Source organism: Ambystoma mexicanum, chromosome 1p, assembly GCF_040938575.1.
Source record: "Ambystoma mexicanum isolate Mex_15411 chromosome 1p, UKY_AmexF1_1, whole genome shotgun sequence".
NCBI classification, from domain to species: Eukaryota; Metazoa; Chordata; class Amphibia; order Caudata; family Ambystomatidae; genus Ambystoma; species Ambystoma mexicanum.
The window spans coordinates 1473581557-1473604882 of NC_090921.1; the positions used below are offsets into that span (position 1 = coordinate 1473581557).

At 42.8% G+C, this 23326-nt stretch overlaps 9 non-coding genes across 9 annotated transcripts; all 9 read left to right on the forward strand.

The window, feature by feature from the left end:
* The first annotated feature begins 2076 nt into the window (after positions 1–2076).
* Positions 2077–2150, forward strand: TRNAI-AAU (transfer RNA isoleucine (anticodon AAU)). Its single transcript has one exon. It is a non-coding gene; the product is annotated as a tRNA-Ile (tRNA).
* Positions 2151–2827: 677 nt separating this feature from the next.
* Positions 2828–2901, forward strand: TRNAI-AAU (transfer RNA isoleucine (anticodon AAU)). The gene has a single exon. It is a non-coding gene; the product is annotated as a tRNA-Ile (tRNA).
* A 4205-nt stretch (positions 2902–7106) lies between these two features.
* TRNAI-AAU (transfer RNA isoleucine (anticodon AAU)) lies at positions 7107–7180 on the forward strand. The gene has a single exon. It is a non-coding gene; the product is annotated as a tRNA-Ile (tRNA).
* Positions 7181–9820: 2640 nt separating this feature from the next.
* On the forward strand, positions 9821–9894 carry TRNAI-AAU (transfer RNA isoleucine (anticodon AAU)). Its single transcript has one exon. It is a non-coding gene; the product is annotated as a tRNA-Ile (tRNA).
* A 2967-nt stretch (positions 9895–12861) lies between these two features.
* On the forward strand, positions 12862–12935 carry TRNAI-AAU (transfer RNA isoleucine (anticodon AAU)). The gene has a single exon. It is a non-coding gene; the product is annotated as a tRNA-Ile (tRNA).
* Positions 12936–13612: 677 nt separating this feature from the next.
* Positions 13613–13686, forward strand: TRNAI-AAU (transfer RNA isoleucine (anticodon AAU)). Its single transcript has one exon. It is a non-coding gene; the product is annotated as a tRNA-Ile (tRNA).
* Positions 13687–19672: 5986 nt separating this feature from the next.
* On the forward strand, positions 19673–19746 carry TRNAI-AAU (transfer RNA isoleucine (anticodon AAU)). Its single transcript has one exon. It is a non-coding gene; the product is annotated as a tRNA-Ile (tRNA).
* Positions 19747–21548: 1802 nt separating this feature from the next.
* Positions 21549–21622, forward strand: TRNAI-AAU (transfer RNA isoleucine (anticodon AAU)). Its single transcript has one exon. It is a non-coding gene; the product is annotated as a tRNA-Ile (tRNA).
* A 723-nt stretch (positions 21623–22345) lies between these two features.
* TRNAI-AAU (transfer RNA isoleucine (anticodon AAU)) lies at positions 22346–22419 on the forward strand. The gene has a single exon. It is a non-coding gene; the product is annotated as a tRNA-Ile (tRNA).
* Positions 22420–23326: the final 907 nt, after the last annotated feature.

The following is a 23326-nucleotide window of genomic DNA, read 5'->3' on the forward strand; positions in this document are numbered from 1 at the left end:
TTCATGAATTTCCTTCAGATCACATGTAGTTTTTCTTTAGGTTGTTGTGAGGATAAGGGTTTTATGTGTGAATGAGTTAGGCATTTTTTTTCCAAGGGAAAAAGACTTTCAGCTGGCCGGTTAGCTCAGTTGGTTAGAGCGTGGTGCTAATAATGGCAAGGTCACGGGTCCCCGTATTGGCCTCCTTGTCATTTTGGGAAATATTTCTGCAGAAGCATGAGATTGATGCTGAATTGGCACTCACAGCTTTAGAGTTACTAACACAAGATTGCTGTTTTGTTGGAAGCAGCTGTGCATACATGGTCACGGGTCAGTACTGCTGCGGGACATAACCAATGTTGTTGTGAGGATAAGGGTTGTATTTGTGAATGAGTTAGGCATTTTCTTTCAAGGGAAGAAAACTCCCCCCTGCAACTGGCCTCCCTCCTATGCTCCAGTCAGAAGGCATACTTTTTCTGACTGAGCATGGTGCTAATCACGCCAAGTTAGCGGATTTGATCCCAGTATTGGCCACTTTGTCAATTTGGGAAATATTTCTGCAGAAGCATGAGATTGATGCAGAATTCCCACCGACAGCTTTAGATTTACTATGACTAGTTTGCTGTTTTGTTGGAAGCAGCAGTCCATAAATGGTCACAGGTCAGTACTGCTGTGGGAAATGACCAATGAGATGCATTTAACCTTCTTTGTCCCAGTTCTACTTAAATGTGATGCAGGCTACAAGTCAGTTTGAAGATAATTGTCATATTCATGAATTTCCTTCAGATCACATGTAGTTTTTCTTTAGGTTGTTGTGAGGATAAGGGTTTTATGTGTGAATGACTTAGGCATTTTTCTTCCAAGGGAAGAAAAAATCCCCCTGCAACTGGCCTCCCTCTTATGCTCCAGTCAGAAACAGGACTCTCAGCTGGTCGGTTAGCTCAGTTGGTTAGAGTTTGACTAGTTAGAGTTTGATTAGTTTGCTGTTTTGTTGGAGGCAGCAGTCCATAAATGGTCACAGGTCAGTACTGCTGTGGGAAATGACCAATGAGATGCATTTAACCTTCTTTGTCCCAGTTCTACTTAAATGTGATGCAGGCTACAAGTCAGTTTGAACATAATTGTCATATTCATGAATTTCCTTCAGATCACATGTAGTTTTTCTTTAGGTTGTTGTGAGGATAAGGGTTTTATGTGTGAATGACTTAGGCATTTTTTTTCCAAGGGAAGAAAAAATCCCCCTGCAACTGGCCTCCCTCTTATGCTCCAGTTAGAAATATACCTCTCAGCTGGCCGGTTAGCTCAGTTGGTTAGAGTGTCGTGCTAATAGCACCAAGGTCACGGGTTCGATCCCCGTATTGGCCACTTTGTCATTTTGGGAAATATTTCTGCAGAAGGATGAGATTGATGCAGAATTGGCACTCACAGCTTTAGAGTTATATTTCTGCAGAAGGATGAGATTGATGCAGAATTGGCACTCACAGCTTTAGAGTTACTAACACAAGATTGCTGTTTGTTGGAAGCAGCTGTGCATACATAGTCACGGGTCAGTACTGCTGCGGACATAACCAATGTTGTTGTGAGGATAAGGGTTGTATTTGTGAATGAGTTAGGCATTTTCTTTCAAGGGAAGAAAACTCCCCCCTGCAACTGGCCTCCCTCCTATGCTCCAGTCAGAAGGCATACTTTTTCTGACTGAGCATGGTGCTAATCACGCCAAGTTAGCGAATTTGATCCCAGTATTGGCCACTTTGTCAATTTGGGAAATATTTCTGCAGAAGCATGAGATTGATGCAGAATTCCCACCCACAGCTTTAGATTAACTATGACTAGTTTGCTGTTTTGTTGGAAGCAGCAGTCCATAAATGGTCACAGGTCAGTACTGCTGTGGGAAATGACCAATGAGATGCATTTAACCTTCTTTGTCCCAGTTCTACTTAAATGTGATGCAGGCTACAAGTCAGTTTGAAGATAATTGTCATATTCATGAATTTCCTTCAGATCACATGTAGTTTTTCTTTAGGTTGTTGTGAGGATAAGGGTTTTATGTGTGAATGAGTTAGGCATTTTTTTTCCAAGGGAAACAGACTCTCAGCTGGCCGGTTAGCTCAGTTGGTTAGAGTGTGGTGCTAATAACGCCAAGGTCACGGGTTCGATCCCCGTATTGGCCACTTTGTCATTTTGGGAAATATTTCTGCAGAAGCATGAGATTGATGCAGAATTGGCACTCACAGCTTTAGAGTTACTAACACAAGATTGCTGTTTTGTTGGAAGCAGCTGTGCATACATGGTCACGGGTCAGTACTGCTGCGGGACATAACCAATGTTGTTGTGAGGATAAGGGTTGTATTTGTGAATGAGTTAGGCATTTTCTTTCAAGGGAAGAAAACTCCCCCCTGCAACTGGCCTCCCTCCTATGCTCCCGTCAGAAGGCATACTTTTTCTGACTGAGCATGGTGCTAATCACGCCAAGTTAGCGAATTTGATCCCAGTATTGGCCACTTTGTCAATTTGGGAAATATTTCTGCAGAAGCATGAGATTGATGCAGAATTCCCACCCACAGCTTTAGATTTACTATGACTAGTTTGCTGTTTTGTTGGAAGCAGCAGTCCATAAATGGTCACAGGTCAGTACTGCTGTGGGAAATGACCAATGAGATGCATTTAACCTTCTTTGTCCCAGTTCTACTTAAATGTGATGCAGGCTACAAGTCAGTTTGAAGATAATTGTCATATTCATGAATTTCCTTCAGGTCACATGGAGTTTTTCTTTAGGTTGTTGTGAGGATAAGGGTTTTATGTGTGAATGAGTTAGGCATTTTTTTCCAAGGGAAAGAGACTCTCAGCTGGCCGGTTAGCTCAGTTGGTTAGAGCATGGTGCTAATAACGCCAAGGTCATGGGTTCGATCCCCGTATTGGCCACTTTGTCATTTTGGGAAATATTTCTGCAGAAGGATGAGATTGATGCAGAATTGGCACTCACAGCTTTAGAGTTACTAACACAAGATTGCTGTTTTGTTGGAAGCAGCTGTGCATATAGTCACGGGTCAGTACTGCTGCGGACATAACCAATGTTGTTGTGAGGATAAGGGTTTTATGTGTGAATGACTTAGGCATTTTTTTTCCAAGGGAAGAAAAAATCCCCCTGCAACTGGCCTCCCTCTTATGCTTGAGTCAGAAACAGGACTCTCAGCTGGTTGGTTAGCTCAGTTGGTTAGAGCGTGGTGCTAATAACACCAAGGTCACGGGTTTGATCCCCGTATTGGCCACTTTGTCATTTTGGGAAATATTTCTGCAGAAGCATGAGATTGATGCAGAATTGGCACTCACAGCTTTAGAGTTACTAACACAAGATTGCTGTTTTGTTGGAAGCAGCTGTGCATACATGGTCACGGGTCAGTACTGCTGCGGGACATAACCAATGTTGTTGTGAGGATAAGGGTTGTATTTGTGAATGAGTTAGGCATTTTCTTTCAAGGGAAGAAAGCTCCCCCCTGCAACTGGCCTCCCTCCTATGCTCCAGTCAGAAGGCATACTTTATCTGACTGAGCATGGTGCTAATCACGCCAAGTTAGCGAATTTGATCCCAGTATTGGCCACTTTGTCAATTTGGGAAATATTTCTGCAGAAGCATGAGATTGATGCAGAATTCCCACCCACAGCTTTAGATTTACTATGACTAGTTTCCTGTTTTGTTGGAAGCAGCAGTCCATAAATGGTCACAGGTCAGTACTGCTGTGGGAAATGACCAATGAGATGCATTTAACCTTCTTTGTCCCAGTTCTACTTAAATGTGATGCAGGCTACAAGTCAGTTTGAAGATAATTGTCATATTCATGAATTTCCTTCAGATCACATGTAGTTTTTCTTTAGGTTGTTGTGAGGATAAGGGTTTTATGTGTGAATGAGTTAGGCATTTTTTTCCAAGGGAAGAAAACATCCCCCTACAACTGGCCTCCTGCTTATGCTTGAGTCAGAAACAAAACTCTCAGCTGGCTGTTTAGCTCATTTGGTTAGAGCGTGGTGCTAATAATGGCAAGGTCACGGGTCCCCGTATTGGCCTCCTTGTCATTTTGGGAAATATTTCTGCAGAAGCATGAGATTGATGCAGAATTGGCACTCACAGCTTTAGAGTTACTAACACAAGATTGCTGTTTTGTTGGAAGCAGCTGTGCATACATGGTCACGGGTCAGTACTGCTGCGGGACATAACCAATGTTGTTGTGAGGATAAGGGTTGTATTTGTGAATGAGTTAGGCATTTTCTTTCAAGGGAAGAAAACTCCCCCCTGCAACTGGCCTCCCTCCTATGCTCCAGTCAGAAGGCATACTTTTTCTGACTGAGCATGGTGCTAGTCACGCCAAGTTAGCGAATTTGATCCCAGTATTGGCCACTTTGTCAATTTGGGAAAAATGTCTGCAGAAGCATTAGATTGATGCAGAATTCCCACCCACAGCTTTAGATTTACTATGACAAGTTTGCTGTTTTGTTGGAAGCAGCAGTCCATAAATGGTCACAGGTCAGTACTGCTGTGGGAAATGACCAATGAGATGCATTTAACCTTCTTTGTCGCAGTACTACTTAAATGTGATGCAGGCCACAAGTCAGTTTGAAGATAATTGTAATATTCATGAATTTCCTTCAGATCACATGGAGTTTTTCTTTAGGTTGTTGTGAGGATAAGGGTTGTCTGTGTGAATGAGTTAGGCATTTTTTTTCCAAGGGAAGAAAACATCCCCCTACAACTGGCCTCCTGCTTATGCTTGAGTCAGAAACAAAACTCTCAGCTGGCTGTTTTGCTCATTTGGTTAGAGCGTGGTGCTAATAATGGCAAGGTCACGGGTCCCCGTATTGGCCTCCTTGTCATTTTGGGAAATATTTCTGCAGAAGCTTGAGATTGATGCAGAATTGGCACTCACAGCTTTAGAGTTACTAACACAAGATTGCTGTTTTGTTGGAAGCAGCTGTGCATACATAGTCACGGGTCAGTACTGCTGCGGACATAACCAATGTTGTTGTGAGGATAAGGGTTGTATTTGTGAATGAGTTAGGCATTTTCTTTCAAGGAAAGAAAACTCCCCACTGCAACTGGCCTCCCTCCTATGCTCCAGTCAGAAGCATACTTTTTCTGACTGAGCATGGTGCTAATCACGCCAAGTTAGCGAATTTGATCCCAGTATTGGCCACTTTGTCAATTTGGGAAAAATGTCTGCAGAAGCATTAGATTGATGCAGAATTCCCACCCACAGCTTTAGATTTACTATGACAAGTTTGCTGTTTTGTTGGAAGCAGCAGTCCATAAATGGTCACAGGTCAGTACTGCTGTCGGAAATGACCAATGAGATGCATTTAACCTTCTTTGTCGCAGTACTACTTAAATGTGATGCAGGCCACAAGTCAGTTTGAAGATAATTGTAATATTCATGAATTTCCTTCAGATCACATGGAGTTTTTCTTTAGGTTGTTGTGAGGATAAGGGTTGTCTGTGTGAATGAGTTAGGCATTTTTTTTCCAAGGGAAGAAAACATCCCCCTACAACTGGCCTCCTGCTTATGCTTGAGTCAGAAACAAAACTCTCAGCTGGCTGTTTTGCTCATTTGGTTAGAGCGTGGTGCTAATAATGGCAAGGTCACGGGTCCCCGTATTGGCCTCCTTGTCATTTTGGGAAATATTTCTGCAGAAGGATGAGATTGATGCAGAATTGGCACTCACAGCTTTAGAGTTACTAACACAAGATTGCTGTTTTGTTGGAAGCAGCTGTGCATATAGTCACGGGTCAGTACTGCTGCGGACATAACCAATGTTGTTGTGAGGATAAGGGTTTTATGTGTGAATGACTTAGGCATTTTTTTTCCAAGGGAAGAAAAAATCCCCCTGCAACTGGCCTCCCTCTTATGCTTGAGTCAGAAACATGACTCTCAGCTGGTTGGTTAGCTCAGTTGGTTAGAGAGTGGTGCTAATAACACCAAGGTCACGGGTTCGAGCCCCGTATTGGCCACTTTGTCATTTTGGGAAATATTTCTGCAGAAGCATGAGATTGATGCAGAATTGGCACTCACAGCTTTAGAGTTACTAACACAAGATTGCTGTTTTGTTGGAAGCAGCTGTGCATACATGGTCACGGGTCAGTACTGCTGCGGGACATAACCAATGTTGTTTTGAGGATAAGGGTTGTATTTGTGAATGAGTTAGGCATTTTCTTTCAAGGGAAGAAAGCTCCCCCCTGCAACTGGCCTCCCTCCTATGCTCCAGTCAGAAGGCATACTTTATCTGACTGAGCATGGTGCTAATCACGCCAAGTTAGCGAATTTGATCCCAGTATTGGCCACTTTGTCAATTTGGGAAATATTTCTGCAGAAGCATGAGATTGATGCAGAATTCCCACCCACAGCTTTAGATTTACTATGACTAGTTTCCTGTTTTGTTGGAAGCAGCAGTCCATAAATGGTCACAGGTCAGTACTGCTGTGGGAAAGGACCAATGAGATGCATTTAACCTTCTTTGTCCCAGTTCTACTTAAATGTGATGCAGGCTACAAGTCAGTTTGAAGATAATTGTCATATTCATGAATTTCCTTCAGATCACATGTAGTTTTTCTTTAGGTTGTTGTGAGGATAAGGGTTTTATGTGTGAATGACTTAGGCATTTTTTTTCCAAGGGAAGAATAAATCCCCCTGCAACTGGCCTCCCTCTTATGCTCCAGTCAGAAGGCATACTTTTTCTGACTGAGCATGGTGCTAATCACGCCAAGTTAGCGAATTTGATCCCAGTATTGGCCACTTTGTCAATTTGGGAAATATTTCTGCAGAAGCATGAGATTGATGCAGAATTCCCACCCACAGCTTTAGATTTACTATGACTAGTTTGCTGTTTTGTTGGAAGCAGCAGTCCATAAATGGTCACAGGTCAGTACTGCTGTGGGAAATGACCAATGAGATGCATTTAACCTTCTTTGTCCCAGTTCTACTTAAATGTGATGCAGGCTACAAGTCAGTTTGAAGATAATTGTCATATTCATGAATTTCCTTCAGATCACATGTAGTTTTTCTTTAGGTTGTTGTGAGGATAAGGGTTTTATGTGTGAATGAGTTAGGCATTTTTTTTCCAAGGGAAAAAGACTTTCAGCTGGCCGGTTAGCTCAGTTGGTTAGAGCGTGGTGCTAATAACGCCAAGGTCATGGGTTCGATCCCCGTATTGGCCACTTTGTCATTTTGGGAAATATTTCTGCAGAAGCATGAGATTGATGCAGAATTGGCACTCACAGCTTTAGAGTTACTAACACAAGTTTGCTGTTTTGTTGGAAGCAGCTGTGCATACATGGTCACGGGTCAGTACTGCTGCGGGACATAACCAATGTTGTTGTGAGGATAAGGGTTGTATTTGTGAATGAGTTAGGCATTTTCTTTCAAGGGAAGAAAACTCCCCCCTGCAACTGGCCTCCCTCCTATGCTCCAGTCAGAAGGCATACTTTTTCTGACTGAGCATGGTGCTAATCACGCCAAGTTAGCGAATTTGATCCCAGTATTGGCCACTTTGTCAATTTTGGAAATATTTCTGTAGAAGCATGAGATTGATGCAGAATTGGCACAAACAGCTTTAGATTTACTATGACAAGTTTGCTGTTTTGTTGGAAGCAGCAGTCCATAAATGGTCACAGGTCAGTACTGCTGTGGGAAATGACCAATGAGATGCATTTAACCTTCTTTGTCCCAGTTCTACTTAAATGTGATGCAGGCTACAAGTCAGTTTGAAGATAATTGTCATATTCGTGAATTTCCTTCAGATCACATGTAGTTTTTCTTTAGGTTGTTGTGAGGATAAGGGTTTTATGTGTGAATGAGTTAGGCATTTTTTTTCCAAGGGAAGAAAAAATCCCCCTGCAACTGGCCTCCCTCTTATGCTCCAGTTAGAAATATGCCTCTCAACTGGCAGTTTAGCTCAGTTGGTTAGAGCGTGGTGCGCCAAGGTCACGGGTTCGATACCTGTATTGGCCCCTTTGTCATTTTGGGAAATATTTCTGCAGAAGGATGAGATTGATGCAGAATTGGCACTCACAGCTTTAGAGTTACTAACACAAGATTGCTGTTTTGTTGGAAGCAGCTTTGCATACATAGTCACGGGTCAGTACTGCTGCGGACATAACCAATGTTGTTGTGAGGATAAGGGTTGTATTTGTGAATGAGTTGGGCATTTTCTTTCAAGGGAAGAAAACTCCCCCCTGCAACTGGCCTCCCTCCTATGCTCCAGTCAGAAGGCTTACTTTTTCTGACTGAGCATGGTGCTAATCACGCCAAGTTAGCGAATTTGATCCCAGTATTGGCCACTTTGTCAATTTGGGAAATATTTCTGCAGAAGGATGAGATTGATGCAGAATTGGCACTCACAGCTTTAGAGTTACTAACACAAGATTGCTGTTTTGTTGGAAGCAGCTGTGCATACATAGTCACGGGTCAGTACTACTGCGGACATAACCAATGTTGTTGTGAGGATAAGGGTTGTATTTGTGAATGAGTTAGGCATTTTCTTTCAAGGGAAGAAAACTCCCCCCTGCAACTGGCCTCCCTCCTATGCTCCAGTCAGAAGGCATACTTTTTCTGACTGAGCATGGTGCTAATCTCGCCAAGTTAGCGAAATTGATCCCAGTATTGGCCACTTTGTCAATTTGGGAAATATTTCTGCAGAAGCATGAGATTGATGCAGAATTCCCACCCACAGCTTTAGATTTACTATGACAAGTTTGCTGTTTTGTTGGAAGCAGCAGTCCATAAATGGTCACAGGTCAGTACTGCTGTGGGAAATGACCAATGAGATGCATTTAACCTTCTTTGTCCCAGTTCTACTTAAATGTGATGCAGGCTACAAGTCAGTTTGAAGATAATTGTCATATTCATGAATTTCCTTCAGATCACATGTAGTTTTTCTTTAGGTTGTTGTGAGGATAAGGGTTTTATGTGTGAATGAGTTAGGCATTTTTTTCCAAGGGAAGAAAACATCCCCCTACAACTGGCCTCCTGCTTATGCTTGAGTCAGAAACAAAACTCTCAGCTGGCTGTTTAGCTCATTTGGTTAGAGCGTGGTGCTAATAATGGTAAGGTCACGGGTCCCCGTATTGGCCTCCTTGTCATTTTGGGAAATATTTCTGCAGAAGCATGAGATTGATGCAGAATTGGCACTCACAGCTTTAGAGTTACTAACACAAGATTGCTGTTTTGTTGGAAGCAGCTGTGCATACATGGTCACGGGTCAGTACTGCTGCGGGACATAACCAATGTTGTTGTGAGGATAAGGGTTGTATTTGTGAATGAGTTAGGCATTTTCTTTCAAGGGAAGAAAACTCCCCCCTGCAACTGGCCTCCCTCCTATGCTCCAGTCAGAAGGCATACTTTTTCTGACTGAGCATGGTGCTAGTCACGCCAAGTTAGCGAATTTGATCCCAGTATTGGCCACTTTGTCAATTTGGGAAATATTTCTGCAGAAGGATGAGATTGATGCAGAATTCCCACCCACAGCTTTAGATTTACTATGACTAGTTTCCTGTTTTGTTGGAAGCAGCAGTCCATAAATGGTCACAGGTCAGTACTGCTGTGGGAAATGACCAATGAGATGCATTTAACCTTCTTTGTCCCAGTTCTACTTAAATGTGATGCAGGCTACAAGTCAGTTTGAAGATAATTGTCATATTCGTGAATTTCCTTCAGATCACATGTAGTTTTTCTTTAGATTGTTGTGAGGATAAGGGTTTTATGTGTGAATGAGTTAGGCATTTTTTTTCCAGGGAAGAAAAAATCCCCCCGCAACTGGCCTCCCTCTTATGCTCCAGTTAGAAATATGCCTCTCAGCTGGCCGGTTAGCTCAGTTGGTTAGAGCATGGTGCTAATAACGCCAAGGTCACGGGTTCGATCCCCGTATTGGCCACTTTGTCATTTTGGGAAATATTTCTGCAGAAGGATGAGATTGATGCAGAATTGGCACTCACAGCTTTAGAGTTACTAACACAAGATTGCTGTTTTGTTGGAAGCAGCTGTGCATATAGTCACGGGTCAGTACTGCTGCGGACATAACCAATGTTGCTGTGAGGATAAGGGTTGTATTTGTGAATGAGTTAGGCATTTTCTTTCAAGGGAAGAAAACTCCCCCCTGCAACTGGCCTCCCTCCTATGCTCCAGTCAGAAGGCATACTTTTTCTGACTGAGCATGGTGCTAATCACGCCAAGTTAGCGAATTTGATCCCAGTATTGGCCACTTTGTCAATTTGGGAAATATTTCTGCAGAAGCATGAGATTGATGCTGAATTGGCACTCACAGCTTTAGAGTTACTAACACAAGATTGCTGTTTTGTTGGAAGCAGCTGTGCATACATGGTCACGGGTCAGTACTGCTGCGGGACATAACCAATGTTGTTGTGAGGATAAGGGTTGTATTTGTGAATGAGTTAGGCATTTTCTTTCAAGGGAAGAAAACTCCCCCCTGCAACTGGCCTCCCTCCTATGCTCCAGTCAGAAGGCATACTTTTTCTGACTGAGCATGGTGCTAATCACGCCAAGTTAGCGGATTTGATCCCAGTATTGGCCACTTTGTCAATTTGGGAAATATTTCTGCAGAAGCATGAGATTGATGCAGAATTCCCACCCACAGCTTTAGATTTACTATGACTAGTTTGCTGTTTTGTTGGAAGCAGCAGTCCATAAATGGTCACAGGTCAGTACTGCTGTGGGAAATGACCAATGAGATGCATTTAACCTTCTTTGTCCCAGTTCTACTTAAATGTGATGCAGGCTACAAGTCAGTTTGAAGATAATTGTCATATTCATGAATTTCCTTCAGATCACATGTAGTTTTTCTTTAGGTTGTTGTGAGGATAAGGGTTTTATGTGTGAATGAGTTAGGCATTTTTTTTCCAAGGGAAAAAGACTTTCAGCTGGCCGGTTAGCTCAGTTGGTTAGAGCGTGGTGCTAATAATGGCAAGGTCACGGGTCCCCGTATTGGCCTCCTTGTCATTTTGGGAAATATTTCTGCAGAAGCATGAGATTGATGCTGAATTGGCACTCACAGCTTTAGAGTTACTAACACAAGATTGCTGTTTTGTTGGAAGCAGCTGTGCATACATGGTCACGGGTCAGTACTGCTGCGGGACATAACCAATGTTGTTGTGAGGATAAGGGTTGTATTTGTGAATGAGTTAGGCATTTTCTTTCAAGGGAAGAAAACTCCCCCCTGCAACTGGCCTCCCTCCTATGCTCCAGTCAGAAGGCATACTTTTTCTGACTGAGCATGGTGCTAATCACGCCAAGTTAGCGGATTTGATCCCAGTATTGGCCACTTTGTCAATTTGGGAAATATTTCTGCAGAAGCATGAGATTGATGCAGAATTCCCACCGACAGCTTTAGATTTACTATGACTAGTTTGCTGTTTTGTTGGAAGCAGCAGTCCATAAATGGTCACAGGTCAGTACTGCTGTGGGAAATGACCAATGAGATGCATTTAACCTTCTTTGTCCCAGTTCTACTTAAATGTGATGCAGGCTACAAGTCAGTTTGAAGATAATTGTCATATTCATGAATTTCCTTCAGATCACATGTAGTTTTTCTTTAGGTTGTTGTGAGGATAAGGGTTTTATGTGTGAATGACTTAGGCATTTTTCTTCCAAGGGAAGAAAAAATCCCCCTGCAACTGGCCTCCCTCTTATGCTCCAGTCAGAAACAGGACTCTCAGCTGGTCGGTTAGCTCAGTTGGTTAGAGTTTGACTAGTTAGAGTTTGATTAGTTTGCTGTTTTGTTGGAGGCAGCAGTCCATAAATGGTCACAGGTCAGTACTGCTGTGGGAAATGACCAATGAGATGCATTTAACCTTCTTTGTCCCAGTTCTACTTAAATGTGATGCAGGCTACAAGTCAGTTTGAACATAATTGTCATATTCATGAATTTCCTTCAGATCACATGTAGTTTTTCTTTAGGTTGTTGTGAGGATAAGGGTTTTATGTGTGAATGACTTAGGCATTTTTTTTCCAAGGGAAGAAAAAATCCCCCTGCAACTGGCCTCCCTCTTATGCTCCAGTTAGAAATATACCTCTCAGCTGGCCGGTTAGCTCAGTTGGTTAGAGTGTCGTGCTAATAGCACCAAGGTCACGGGTTCGATCCCCGTATTGGCCACTTTGTCATTTTGGGAAATATTTCTGCAGAAGGATGAGATTGATGCAGAATTGGCACTCACAGCTTTAGAGTTATATTTCTGCAGAAGGATGAGATTGATGCAGAATTGGCACTCACAGCTTTAGAGTTACTAACACAAGATTGCTGTTTGTTGGAAGCAGCTGTGCATACATAGTCACGGGTCAGTACTGCTGCGGACATAACCAATGTTGTTGTGAGGATAAGGGTTGTATTTGTGAATGAGTTAGGCATTTTCTTTCAAGGGAAGAAAACTCCCCCCTGCAACTGGCCTCCCTCCTATGCTCCAGTCAGAAGGCATACTTTTTCTGACTGAGCATGGTGCTAATCACGCCAAGTTAGCGAATTTGATCCCAGTATTGGCCACTTTGTCAATTTGGGAAATATTTCTGCAGAAGCATGAGATTGATGCAGAATTCCCACCCACAGCTTTAGATTTACTATGACTAGTTTGCTGTTTTGTTGGAAGCAGCAGTCCATAAATGGTCACAGGTCAGTACTGCTGTGGGAAATGACCAATGAGATGCATTTAACCTTCTTTGTCCCAGTTCTACTTAAATGTGATGCAGGCTACAAGTCAGTTTGAAGATAATTGTCATATTCATGAATTTCCTTCAGATCACATGTAGTTTTTCTTTAGGTTGTTGTGAGGATAAGGGTTTTATGTGTGAATGAGTTAGGCATTTTTTTTCCAAGGGAAACAGACTCTCAGCTGGCCGGTTAGCTCAGTTGGTTAGAGTGTGGTGCTAATAACGCCAAGGTCACGGGTTCGATCCCCGTATTGGCCACTTTGTCATTTTGGGAAATATTTCTGCAGAAGCATGAGATTGATGCAGAATTGGCACTCACAGCTTTAGAGTTACTAACACAAGATTGCTGTTTTGTTGGAAGCAGCTGTGCATACATGGTCACGGGTCAGTACTGCTGCGGGACATAACCAATGTTGTTGTGAGGATAAGGGTTGTATTTGTGAATGAGTTAGGCATTTTCTTTCAAGGGAAGAAAACTCCCCCCTGCAACTGGCCTCCCTCCTATGCTCCCGTCAGAAGGCATACTTTTTCTGACTGAGCATGGTGCTAATCACGCCAAGTTAGCGAATTTGATCCCAGTATTGGCCACTTTGTCAATTTGGGAAATATTTCTGCAGAAGCATGAGATTGATGCAGAATTCCCACCCACAGCTTTAGATTTACTATGACTAGTTTGCTGTTTTGTTGGAAGCAGCAGTCCATAAATGGTCACAGGTCAGTACTGCTGTGGGAAATGACCAATGAGATGCATTTAACCTTCTTTGTCCCAGTTCTACTTAAATGTGATGCAGGCTACAAGTCAGTTTGAAGATAATTGTCATATTCATGAATTTCCTTCAGGTCACATGGAGTTTTTCTTTAGGTTGTTGTGAGGATAAGGGTTTTATGTGTGAATGAGTTAGGCATTTTTTTCCAAGGGAAAGAGACTCTCAGCTGGCCGGTTAGCTCAGTTGGTTAGAGCATGGTGCTAATAACGCCAAGGTCATGGGTTCGATCCCCGTATTGGCCACTTTGTCATTTTGGGAAATATTTCTGCAGAAGGATGAGATTGATGCAGAATTGGCACTCACAGCTTTAGAGTTACTAACACAAGATTGCTGTTTTGTTGGAAGCAGCTGTGCATATAGTCACGGGTCAGTACTGCTGCGGACATAACCAATGTTGTTGTGAGGATAAGGGTTTTATGTGTGAATGACTTAGGCATTTTTTTTCCAAGGGAAGAAAAAATCCCCCTGCAACTGGCCTCCCTCTTATGCTTGAGTCAGAAACAGGACTCTCAGCTGGTTGGTTAGCTCAGTTGGTTAGAGCGTGGTGCTAATAACACCAAGGTCACGGGTTTGATCCCCGTATTGGCCACTTTGTCATTTTGGGAAATATTTCTGCAGAAGCATGAGATTGATGCAGAATTGGCACTCACAGCTTTAGAGTTACTAACACAAGATTGCTGTTTTGTTGGAAGCAGCTGTGCATACATGGTCACGGGTCAGTACTGCTGCGGGACATAACCAATGTTGTTGTGAGGATAAGGGTTGTATTTGTGAATGAGTTAGGCATTTTCTTTCAAGGGAAGAAAGCTCCCCCCTGCAACTGGCCTCCCTCCTATGCTCCAGTCAGAAGGCATACTTTATCTGACTGAGCATGGTGCTAATCACGCCAAGTTAGCGAATTTGATCCCAGTATTGGCCACTTTGTCAATTTGGGAAATATTTCTGCAGAAGCATGAGATTGATGCAGAATTCCCACCCACAGCTTTAGATTTACTATGACTAGTTTCCTGTTTTGTTGGAAGCAGCAGTCCATAAATGGTCACAGGTCAGTACTGCTGTGGGAAATGACCAATGAGATGCATTTAACCTTCTTTGTCCCAGTTCTACTTAAATGTGATGCAGGCTACAAGTCAGTTTGAAGATAATTGTCATATTCATGAATTTCCTTCAGATCACATGTAGTTTTTCTTTAGGTTGTTGTGAGGATAAGGGTTTTATGTGTGAATGAGTTAGGCATTTTTTTCCAAGGGAAGAAAACATCCCCCTACAACTGGCCTCCTGCTTATGCTTGAGTCAGAAACAAAACTCTCAGCTGGCTGTTTAGCTCATTTGGTTAGAGCGTGGTGCTAATAATGGCAAGGTCACGGGTCCCCGTATTGGCCTCCTTGTCATTTTGGGAAATATTTCTGCAGAAGCATGAGATTGATGCAGAATTGGCACTCACAGCTTTAGAGTTACTAACACAAGATTGCTGTTTTGTTGGAAGCAGCTGTGCATACATGGTCACGGGTCAGTACTGCTGCGGGACATAACCAATGTTGTTGTGAGGATAAGGGTTGTATTTGTGAATGAGTTAGGCATTTTCTTTCAAGGGAAGAAAACTCCCCCCTGCAACTGGCCTCCCTCCTATGCTCCAGTCAGAAGGCATACTTTTTCTGACTGAGCATGGTGCTAGTCACGCCAAGTTAGCGAATTTGATCCCAGTATTGGCCACTTTGTCAATTTGGGAAAAATGTCTGCAGAAGCATTAGATTGATGCAGAATTCCCACCCACAGCTTTAGATTTACTATGACAAGTTTGCTGTTTTGTTGGAAGCAGCAGTCCATAAATGGTCACAGGTCAGTACTGCTGTGGGAAATGACCAATGAGATGCATTTAACCTTCTTTGTCGCAGTACTACTTAAATGTGATGCAGGCCACAAGTCAGTTTGAAGATAATTGTAATATTCATGAATTTCCTTCAGATCACATGGAGTTTTTCTTTAGGTTGTTGTGAGGATAAGGGTTGTCTGTGTGAATGAGTTAGGCATTTTTTTTCCAAGGGAAGAAAACATCCCCCTACAACTGGCCTCCTGCTTATGCTTGAGTCAGAAACAAAACTCTCAGCTGGCTGTTTTGCTCATTTGGTTAGAGCGTGGTGCTAATAATGGCAAGGTCACGGGTCCCCGTATTGGCCTCCTTGTCATTTTGGGAAATATTTCTGCAGAAGCTTGAGATTGATGCAGAATTGGCACTCACAGCTTTAGAGTTACTAACACAAGATTGCTGTTTTGTTGGAAGCAGCTGTGCATACATAGTCACGGGTCAGTACTGCTGCGGACATAACCAATGTTGTTGTGAGGATAAGGGTTGTATTTGTGAATGAGTTAGGCATTTTCTTTCAAGGAAAGAAAACTCCCCACTGCAACTGGCCTCCCTCCTATGCTCCAGTCAGAAGCATACTTTTTCTGACTGAGCATGGTGCTAATCACGCCAAGTTAGCGAATTTGATCCCAGTATTGGCCACTTTGTCAATTTGGGAAAAATGTCTGCAGAAGCATTAGATTGATGCAGAATTCCCACCCACAGCTTTAGATTTACTATGACAAGTTTGCTGTTTTGTTGGAAGCAGCAGTCCATAAATGGTCACAGGTCAGTACTGCTGTCGGAAATGACCAATGAGATGCATTTAACCTTCTTTGTCGCAGTACTACTTAAATGTGATGCAGGCCACAAGTCAGTTTGAAGATAATTGTAATATTCATGAATTTCCTTCAGATCACATGGAGTTTTTCTTTAGGTTGTTGTGAGGATAAGGGTTGTCTGTGTGAATGAGTTAGGCATTTTTTTTCCAAGGGAAGAAAACATCCCCCTACAACTGGCCTCCTGCTTATGCTTGAGTCAGAAACAAAACTCTCAGCTGGCTGTTTTGCTCATTTGGTTAGAGCGTGGTGCTAATAATGGCAAGGTCACGGGTCCCCGTATTGGCCTCCTTGTCATTTTGGGAAATATTTCTGCAGAAGGATGAGATTGATGCAGAATTGGCACTCACAGCTTTAGAGTTACTAACACAAGATTGCTGTTTTGTTGGAAGCAGCTGTGCATATAGTCACGGGTCAGTACTGCTGCGGACATAACCAATGTTGTTGTGAGGATAAGGGTTTTATGTGTGAATGACTTAGGCATTTTTTTTCCAAGGGAAGAAAAAATCCCCCTGCAACTGGCCTCCCTCTTATGCTTGAGTCAGAAACATGACTCTCAGCTGGTTGGTTAGCTCAGTTGGTTAGAGAGTGGTGCTAATAACACCAAGGTCACGGGTTCGAGCCCCGTATTGGCCACTTTGTCATTTTGGGAAATATTTCTGCAGAAGCATGAGATTGATGCAGAATTGGCACTCACAGCTTTAGAGTTACTAACACAAGATTGCTGTTTTGTTGGAAGCAGCTGTGCATACATGGTCACGGGTCAGTACTGCTGCGGGACATAACCAATGTTGTTTTGAGGATAAGGGTTGTATTTGTGAATGAGTTAGGCATTTTCTTTCAAGGGAAGAAAGCTCCCCCCTGCAACTGGCCTCCCTCCTATGCTCCAGTCAGAAGGCATACTTTATCTGACTGAGCATGGTGCTAATCACGCCAAGTTAGCGAATTTGATCCCAGTATTGGCCACTTTGTCAATTTGGGAAATATTTCTGCAGAAGCATGAGATTGATGCAGAATTCCCACCCACAGCTTTAGATTTACTATGACTAGTTTCCTGTTTTGTTGGAAGCAGCAGTCCATAAATGGTCACAGGTCAGTACTGCTGTGGGAAAGGACCAATGAGATGCATTTAACCTTCTTTGTCCCAGTTCTACTTAAATGTGATGCAGGCTACAAGTCAGTTTGAAGATAATTGTCATATTCATGAATTTCCTTCAGATCACATGTAGTTTTTCTTTAGGTTGTTGTGAGGATAAGGGTTTTATGTGTGAATGAGTTAGGCATTTTTTTCCAAGGGAAGAAAACATCCCCCTACAACTGGCCTCCTGCTTATGCTTGAGTCAGAAACAAAACTCTCAGCTGGCTGTTTAGCTCATTTGGTTAGAGCGTGGTGCTAATAATGGCAAGGTCACGGGTCCCCGTATTGGCCTCCTTGTCATTTTGGGAAATATTTCTGCAGAAGCATGAGATTGATGCAGAATTGGCACTCACAGCTTTAGAGTTACTAACACAAGATTGCTGTTTTGTTGGAAGCAGCTGTGCATACATGGTCACGGGTCAGTACTGCTGCGGGACATAACCAATGTTGTTGTGAGGATAAGGGTTGTATTTGTGAATGAGTTAGGCATTTTCTTTCAAGGGAAGAAAACTCCCCCCTGCAACTGGCCTCCCTCCTATGCTCCAGTCAGAAGGCATACTTTTTCTGACTGAGCATGGTGCTAGTCACGCCAAGTTAGCGAATTTGATCCCAGTATTGGCCACTTTGTCAATTTGGGAAAAATGTCTGCAGAAGCATTAGATTGATGCAGAATTCCCACCCACAGCTTTAGATTTACTATGACAAGTTTGCTGTTTTGTTGGAAGCAGCAGTCCATAAATGGTCACAGGTCAGTACTGCTGTCGGAAATGACCAATGAGATGCATTTAACCTTCTTTGTCGCAGTACTACTTAAATGTGATGCAGGCCACAAGTCAGTTTGAAGATAATTGTAATATTCATGAATTTCCTTCAGATCACATGGAGTTTTTCTTTAGGTTGTTGTGAGGATAAGGGTTGTCTGTGTGAATGAGTTAGGCATTTTTTTTCCAAGGGAAGAAAACATCCCCCTACAACTGGCCTCCTGCTTATGCTTGAGTCAGAAACAAAACTCTCAGCTGGCTGTTTTGCTCATTTGGTTAGAGCGTGGTGCTAATAATGGCAAGGTCACGGGTCCCCGTATTGGCCTCCTTGTCATTTTGGGAAATATTTCTGCAGAAGCTTGAGATTGATGCAGAATTGGCACTCACAGCTTTAGAGTTACTAACACAAGATTGCTGTTTTGTTGGAAGCAGCTGTGCATACATAGTCACGGGTCAGTACTGCTGCGGACATAACCAATGTTGTTGTGAGGATAAGGGTTGTATTTGTGAATGAGTTAGGCATTTTCTTTCAAGGAAAGAAAACTCCCCACTGCAACTGGCCTCCCTCCTATGCTCCAGTCAGAAGCATACTTTTTCTGACTGAGCATGGTGCTAATCACGCCAAGTTAGCGAATTTGATCCCAGTATTGGCCACTTTGTCAATTTGGGAAAAATGTCTGCAGAAGCATTAGATTGATGCAGAATTCCCACCCACAGCTTTAGATTTACTATGACAAGTTTGCTGTTTTGTTGGAAGCAGCAGTCCATAAATGGTCACAGGTCAGTACTGCTGTGGGAAATGACCAATGAGATGCATTTAACCTTCTTTGTCCCAGTTCTACTTAAATGTGATGCAGGCTACAAGTCAGTTTGAAGATAATTGTCATATTCATGAATTTCCTTCAGATCACATGTAGTTTTTCTTTAGGTTGTTGTGAGGATAAGGGTTTTATGTGTGAATGACTTAGGCATTTTTTTCCAAGGGAAGAATAAATCCCCCTGCAACTGGCCTCCCTCTTATGCTCCAGTCAGAAACAGAACTCTTAGCTGGTCGGTTAGCTCAGTTGGTTAGAGAGTGGTGCTAATAATGCCAAGGTCACGAGTTCAATCCCCGTATTGGCCACTTTGTCATTTTGGGAAATATTTCTGCAGAAGCATGAGATTGATGCAGAATTGGCACTCACAGCTTTAGAGTTACTAACACAAGATTGCTGTTTTGTTGGAAGCAGCTGTGCATACATAGTCACGGGTCAGTACTGCTGCGGTCATAACCAATGTTGTTGTGAGGATAAGGGTTGTATTTGTGAATGAGTTAGGCATTTTCTTTCAAGGGAAGAAAACTCCCCCCTGCAACTGGCCTCCCTCCTATGCTCCAGTCAGAAGGCATACTTTTTCTGACTGAGCATGGTGCTAATCACGCCAAGTTAGCGAATTTGATCCCAGTATTGGCCACTTTGTCAATTTGGGAAATATTTCTGCAGAAGCATGAGATTGATGCAGAATTCCCACCCACAGCTTTAGATTTACTATGACTAGTTTGCTGTTTTGTTGGAAGCAGCAGTCCATAAATTTTTTTCCAAGGGAACAAAAAATCCCCCTGCAACTGGCCTCCCTCTTATGCTCCAGTCAGAAGCAAGACTCTCAGCTGGTCGGTTAGCTCAGTTGGTTAGAGCGTGGTGCTAATAGCGCCAAGGTCACGGGTTCGATCCCCGTATTGGCCACTTTGTCATTTTGGGAAATATTTCTGCAGAAGCATGAGATTGATGCAGAATTGGCACTCACAGCTTTAGAGTTACTAACACAAGATTGCTGTTTTGTTGGAAGCAGCTGTGCATACATGGTCACTGGTCAGTACTGCTGCGGGACATAACCAATGTTGTTGTGAGGATAAGGGTTGTATTTGTGAATGAGTTAGGCATTTTCTTTCAAGGGAAGAAAGCTCCCCCCTGCAACTGGCCTCCCTCCTATGCTCCAGTCAGAAGGCATACTTTTTCTGACTGAGCATGGTGCTAATCACGCCAAGTTAGCGAATTTGATCCCAGTATTGGCCACTTTGTCAATTTGGGAAATATTTCTGCAGAAGGATGAGATTGATGCAGAATTCCCACCCACAGCTTTAGATTTACTATGACTAGTTTCCTGTTTTGTTGGAAGCAGCAGTCCATAAATGGTCACAGGTCAGTACTTCTGTGGGAAATGACCAATGAGATGCATTTAACCTTCTTTGTCCCAGTTCTACTTAAATGTGATGCAGGCTACAAGTCAGTTTGAAGATAATTGTCATATTCGTGAATTTCCTTCAGATCACATGTAGTTTTTCTTTAGGTTGTTGTGAGGATAAGGGTTTTATGTGTGAATGAGTTAGGCATTTTTTTTCCAAGGGAAGAAAAAATCCCCCTGCAACTGGCCTCCCTCTTATGCTCCAGTTAGAAATATGCCTCTCAGCTGGCCGGTTGGCTCAGTTGGTTAGAGCGTGGTGCTAATAACGCCAAGGTCACGGGTTCGATCTCGTATTGGCCACTTTGTCATTTTGGGAAATATTTCTGCAGAAGGATGAGATTGATGCAGAATTGGCACTCACAGCTTTAGAGTTACTAACACAAGATTGCTGTTTTCTTGGAAGCAGCTGTGCATACATAATCACGGGTCAGTACTGCTGCGGACATAACCAATGTTGTTGTGAGGATAAGGGTTGTATTTGTGAATGAGTTAGGCATTTTCTTTCAAGGGAAGAAAACTCCCCCCTGCAACTGGCCTCCCTCCTATGCTCCAGTCAGAAGGCTTACTTTTTCTGACTGAGCATGGTGCTAATCATGCCAAGTTAGCGAATTTGATCCCAGTATTGGCCACTTTGTCAATTTGGGAAATATTTCTGCAGAAGGATGAGATTGATGCAGAATTGGCACTCACAGCTTTAGAGTTACTAACACAAGATTGCTGTTTGTTGGAAGCAGCTGTGCATACATAGTCACGGGTCAGTACTGCTGCGGACATAACCAATGTTGTTGTGAGGATAAGGGTTGTATTTGTGAATGAGTTAGGCATTTTCTTTCAAGGAAAGAAAACTCCCCACTGCAACTGGCCTCCCTCCTATGCTCCAGTCAGAAGCATACTTTTTTTGACTGAGCATGGTGCTAATCACGCCAAGTTAGCGAATTTGATCCCAGTATTGGCCACTTTGTCAATTTGGGAAAAATGTCTGCAGAAGCATTAGATTGATGCAGAATTCCCACCCACAGCTTTAGATTTACTATGACAAGTTTGCTGTTTTGTTGGAAGCAGCAGTCCATAAATGGTCTCAGGTCAGTACTGCTGTGGGAAATGACCAATGAGATGCATTTAACCTTCTTTGTCCCAGTCCTACTTAAATGTGATGCAGGCTACAAGTCAGTTTGAAGATAATTGTCATATTCATGAATTTCCTTCAGATCACATGTAGTTTTTCTTTAGGTTGTTGTGAGGATAAGGGTTTTATGTGTGAATGAGTTAGGCATTTTTTTCCAAGGGAAAGAGACTCTCAGCTGGCCGGTTAGCTCAGTTGGTTAGAGCGTGGTGCTAATAACGCCAAGGTCACGGGTTCGATCCCTGTATTGGCCACTTTGTCATTTTGGGAAATATTTCTGCAGAAGGATGAGATTGATGCAGAATTGGCACTCACAGCTTTAGAGTTACTAACACAAGATTGCTGTTTTGTTGGAAGCAGCTGTGCATATAGTCACGGGTCAGTACTGCTGCGGACATAACCAATGTTGCTGTGAGGATAAGGGTTGTATTTTTGAATGAGTTAGGCATTTTCTTTCAAGGGAAGAAAGCTCCCCCCTGCAACTGGCCTCCCTCCTATGCTCCAGTCAGAAGGCATACTTTTTCTGACTGAGCATGGTGCTAATCACGCCAAGTTAGCGAATTTGATCCCAGTATTGGCCACTTTGTCAATTTGGGAAATATTTCTGCAGAAGGATGAGATTGATGCAGAATTCCCACCCACAGCTTTAGATTTACTATGACTAGTTTCCTGTTTTGTTGGAAGCAGCAGTCCATAAATGGTCACAGGTCAGTACTTCTGTGGGAAATGACCAATGAGATGCATTTAACCTTCTTTGTCCCAGTTCTACTTAAATGTGATGCAGGCTACAAGTCAGTTTGAAGATAATTGTCATATTCGTGAATTTCCTTCAGATCACATGTAGTTTTTCTTTAGGTTGTTGTGAGGATAAGGGTTTTATGTGTGAATGATTTAGGCATTTTTTTTCCAAGGGAAGAAAAAATCCCCCTGCAACTGGCCTCCCTCTTATGCTCCAGTTAGAAATATGCCTCTCAGCTGGCCGGTTAGCTCAGTTGGTTAGAGCGTGGTGCTAATAACGCCAAGGTCACGGGTTCGATCCCCGTATTGGCCACTTTGTCATTTTGGGAAATATTTCTGCAGAAGCATGAGATTGATGCAGAATTGGCACTCACAGCTTTAGAGTTACTAACACAAGATTGCTGTTTGTTTTGTTGGTAGCAGCTGTGCATACATGGTCACGGGTCAGTACTGCTGCGGGACATAACCAATGTTGTTGTGAGGATAAGGGTTGTATTTGTGAATGAGTTAGGCATTTTCTTTCAAGGGAAGAAAACTACCCCCTGCAACTGGCCTCCCTCCTATGCTCCAGTCAGAAGGCATACTTTTTCTGACTGAGCATGGTGCTAATCACGCCAAGTCAGCAAATTTGATCCCAGTATTGGCCACTTTGTCAATTTGGGAAATATTTCTGCAGAAGCATGAGATTGATGCAGAATTCCCACCCACAGCTTTAGATTTACTATGACTAGTTTGCTGTTTTGTTGGAAGCAGCAGTCCATAAATGGTCACAGGTCAGTACTGCTGTGGGAAATGACCAATGAGATGCATTTAACCTTCTTTGTCCCAGTTCTACTTAAATGTGATGCAGGCTACAAGTCAGTTTGAAGATAATTGTCATATTCGTGAATTTCCTTCAGATCACATGTAGTTTTTCTTTAGGTTGTTGTGAGGATAAGGGTTTTATGTGTGAATGAGTTAGGCATTTTTTTCCAAGGGAAGAAAAAATCCCCCTGCAACTGGCCGCCCTCTTATGCTCCAGTCAGATACATGCCTCTCAGCTGTCCGGTTAGCTCAGTTGGTTAGAGCGTGGTGCTAATAAAGCCAAGGTCACAGGTTCGATCCCCGTATTGGCCACTTTGTCATTTTGGGAAATATTTCTGCAGAAGCATGAGATTAATGCAGAATTGGCACTCACAGCTTTAGAGTTACTAACACAAGATTGCTGTTTTGTTGGAAGC